The 4,079-nt window shown below is 46.7% G+C and overlaps 1 non-coding gene and 1 pseudogene across 1 annotated transcript; both read left to right on the forward strand.

Moving 5' to 3' along the window:
* The first annotated feature begins 2,675 nt into the window (after nucleotides 1-2,675).
* Nucleotides 2,676-2,794, forward strand: LOC149247163 (5S ribosomal RNA). The gene has a single exon (XR_016267387.1). It is a non-coding gene; the product is annotated as a 5S ribosomal RNA (ribosomal RNA).
* Nucleotides 2,795-3,503: 709 nt separating this feature from the next.
* LOC149247164 (5S ribosomal RNA) lies at nucleotides 3,504-3,622 on the forward strand (annotated as a pseudogene).
* Nucleotides 3,623-4,079: the final 457 nt, after the last annotated feature.

Raw genomic sequence — 4,079 nt, forward strand, 5'->3', positions numbered from 1 at the left:
TTGCTTCGTGTTGGGTTGGGATATCCTCATTTTATCATTCGCCTTTCGGGTTTTGGGTTATTCATTTTGCCACATTCCATTTGATCCCTACTGCATCGTCATGACCTTTGATCCCTTGGTACCGAAATGTTGCCAAATTCCGGAGTCGTGTCGCTGATATGTCCAAGAGATTAATCTTTCTGCAGTTTGTAGCCTTACACTCCTTGCTCAGATTCTCTGTCTCACTCACCATCATCTTGTTCCTTCGTCTCACGTCGATGATGTGGGAAACATTATGGCCCTCCTTCGACTAGTTTCTTCCTGTCGACTTCAGCTCGTTATCCAAGAAGTTGACCTAGAGACTCTTTTCTGGTACCTTGGAGCTTGCATGCCTCAATGGCAAGTTCTTCACACTCGACAACAGGCTTCCATCATTGGTCTTCGTTCGGGTGATTTCACAAGTGTTCGACTCTAGATCATTCTTCACACTTTATGGATTGTACTAGCAGTACCTTGAGAACCATTCACATTACTAGTGGTCTCTCTTGCGCTTGTTAATGGTTCACATCATTGGCCGGTAATCAAGTGATTTTCTAGTGTGCTCAACTTCAACAAATCTATTCGCATATTAGAAATTGTACGACGGACAGGTCAAGATTCAAGACCCTGGGCTCAGATTACACAAGTCCAGGTTGTGTGGATTGATTTATACATGACTCTTTTGACTGGATGGTTGCGACCATACCTAAGTCGTTTTTTATGGTCTTTCTGATTGGATGGCTGCGTCCATACCACAGACCATTTATGTTTATCTTCTAGATGGCTACGCCCATGCCTCATGCATATGTATTTCCTTTCATTATGTACTCATGTATCAGAGATATCAGTTGTACTTGCGTCTACAAGTTCTCCGCAAGGATGTTCTATTTCAGTTATGGATTCGTAAAGCATTTCACCCCTCCCACTCTCTCAGCCTTCATGCTTTAGGGGGCATCTGTTACACAATAATTTGTCACTAACTTTGCATTCCCTGATCCTGGATATTGCCAGTCTGTATTACTGACATCTGTGTTGTGTCATGTTGCCAACTATGTGTCATTACCTTCCTTACAATCTTAGGAAGAGTGTCTCATTTCATTATCCTTGAAGAAGACCCTTTTTACCTAAGTTTCTGGATCGACGCGAGTCAGCAGTTATCCTCCTCGTGAAGATTGACAAGTTAACACTAGCCCTAGTGAAGTCTTCGCTCTATCCCTGTGTTGCACCCACGACGAGCTAGATTTGGCAAGTTTTTCAACAACTCGTCGAAACTTCTAGATGAAATTGCTTCATGGGCGGTCCTAGGGCTAGTTGTTGGGTCAATTGAGTTTGCCTTTCTCCTATGGAATAGTTGTTCCACCTTTAGTGCAACCTCCCTAAGAGATAAGTTCCTCCTTCCTTCTCTTATGGGATCTCTCCCTCCTATAAATATCTCCTCCATGAATAACATCAACTAGCTTGGATGTAATGGAATGATAGTTAGATGTAATTTGATAGTTTCAAGTTTTTAAGAGAGGAGTAGAGGTAGAGAGTGTTATTGGAGTGTGGAAGTAGCCTCATTTGTATTGTGATTTGAGAGATGCTTGGGTAGAGTTGGCTTGAGAGCTTTCTAGTATCAACCCTTTTGGACAGAAGAGAGAGTCATATGTTCCCTTGGGAGATGGTTCACAAGTAAATTCTTATGAAGACATACTGACAGGACCCTTCAAGGAGGCTTACGACGTCAAGGCCCGGTTGTAAGTTTACTTTGATTTATATTAATACAAATCAATAGCTTGTTTCCTATATCGTGCGTTAAGTTATATGTTGATAGCTTGAGGTTCCTTGACTCTTCAAGTAGATTGTTTGGTTGTTTTCTATTTGTGTTTGTGGTGTTTCTCTACATGTTGTTTTCAGGTATTAACGACTAGAAGAACGAAGAGCTGGAGCAACAAGACGAGGACTTCATCGAATGTCAGATTGAAGGTAGGTCTTCATAACACCAACTTTCTAAGGAAGCTTGCTTTGATATTGTCTGTGCAGTGACTAGACCCACTCTAGGGCTAGAGGGGTTGCCTCTGTCCGCAGAGGGAACTTACCTATGTCACAGTGGGGTTACTTATATATTGATTTATAATGGAACCCCACGAATGAAGAGATCGCTCGAGCATTAAGCGGGAAGGGGAAGCCTAACTGAGGGAAACGATGAAGCGCTTAAGGCTGCTCTAGGGGAAATTCAAGAGCGTGGCTTCGATTTATCATCCTAGTCAGGAGTCGCGAGCGGGATTACAGCACAACGAAGGTGACACATTATGGCAGTGGGTGATGAATCTAGGACCGTTCGCATCGCTGTAGCAAATATGACACGAGGAGAGTATGTGAGAGGTTTAAATCGTGCACACTTTTGTAGGAGTTCGAGTTTTGGAAGAACTGTGGATCGTTCATGGAAAGGCCACACGAGATCCACACAGTGTCATCGGTGGTCGCAGAACTTATGCCTTTTTCTTCTCTCTCTCTCTTCCCCCCTTGGTTCGTTGGCTCCCCGTGGGGCGAGAGGTGCCGCCAGAGTCGAGGAAGAGGGCGATCTCCTGTGCCGCGCCACTTTAGATCAAGGGCCACGGATGGGCCCCGTGGCTCGGCGGTGTCCCTTGAAGAGGGGGAGGGGGCGAGATCTTTGCGGGTGCGATCATACCAGCGTTAATGCACCGGATCCCATCAGAACTCCGCAGTTAAGCGCGCTTGGGCTAGAGTAGTACTGGGATGGGTGACCTCCCGGGAAGTCCTAGTGTTGCACCCTCCCCCCTTTTTGTGTGGCTCGACGGAGATAGTGGTAGTGATCCTCGCGGGCGCGATTGCGTCGGTGTTAATGTAGAACTCCACGGATAGGCATGCTTGGCGGCAAATTGGATTATGTTGCACGTTTATCTCATTTTTGCGACGTGGGGCTACTTATATAGTGATTTATAATGGAATCCCGCGAACGAAGAGATCGCTGGAGCATTAAGGGGGCGGGGGGAGCGTAGCCGAGGGAAACGGCGACTCGCTTTAAGACTGCGCCGAGGGAAATTCGAGAGCATGGCTCTGATTTATCATCCTAGTCACAAGTTACGAGCGAGATTACAATGCAATGAAGGCGACGTATTGCGGCAGTGGGCGATGAATCTAGGACCGTTCGCATTGCTGTAGCAAATATGACACGAGGAGAGTAGGCGAGAAGTATAAATCGTGCACACTTTTGTAGGAGTTCAAGTTTTGGAAGAACCGTGGATCATTCACAGAAAAGCCGCGTGATCTCCACGCAGCGTCGTCAGTGGTAGCGGAACTTATGGCTTTTTCTTCTCTCTCTCTTCCCCCCTGGTTCACTGGCTCCCCGCAAGGTGGGAGGTGCCACTAGAGTCAGGGAAGAGGGTGAGATCCTGCACCGTGCCGCTTCGGATCGAGGGCCATGGATGGGTCACGTGCTTTAGCAGTCTCCCTTAAAGAGGGGGAGGGGGTGAGATCTTTGCGGGTTCGATCATACAAGCGTTAATGCACCAGATCCCATCAGAACTCCGCAATTAAGTGTGTTTGGGTTAGAGTAGTACTGGGATGGGTGACCCCCCAGGAAGTCATAGTGTTGCACCCTCCCCCATTTTTATGTAGCTCGACGGAGCTAATGGAAGTGAACCTCGCGAGCACGATCGCGTCAGCGTTAATGTGGAACTCCACGGATAGGCGCTCTTGGTGGAAAATTAGATTATGTTGCGCGTTTATCTTGTTTTTGCGGCATGGGGCTACTTATATATTGATTTATGATGGAACCCCGCGAATGAAGAGATCGCTTGACCATTAAGGGGGAAGGGGGAGCCTAACCGAGGGAAAAGGAAATGCGCTTAAGGCTACTCCAGGGGAAATTCGAGAGCGTGGCTCCAATTTATCATCCTAGTCGGGAGTCACGAGCGGGATTACAGTGCAACGAAGGCAACACACTTTGATGCAGGTATGTTCCATTTGCGGACAAAGACAACCCCTCTAGCCCTAGAGTGGGTCTAGTCACAGCAAGACAAAGACAATAGCTAATTCCTTAAATAGTTATTGTTAAA

The sequence above is a fragment of the Pinus tabuliformis genome, chromosome 7 (assembly GCF_031772625.1).
Source record: "Pinus tabuliformis cultivar Carrire ecotype Pingquan chromosome 7, CPIR1, whole genome shotgun sequence".
Taxonomy (NCBI): domain Eukaryota; kingdom Viridiplantae; phylum Streptophyta; class Pinopsida; order Pinales; family Pinaceae; genus Pinus; species Pinus tabuliformis.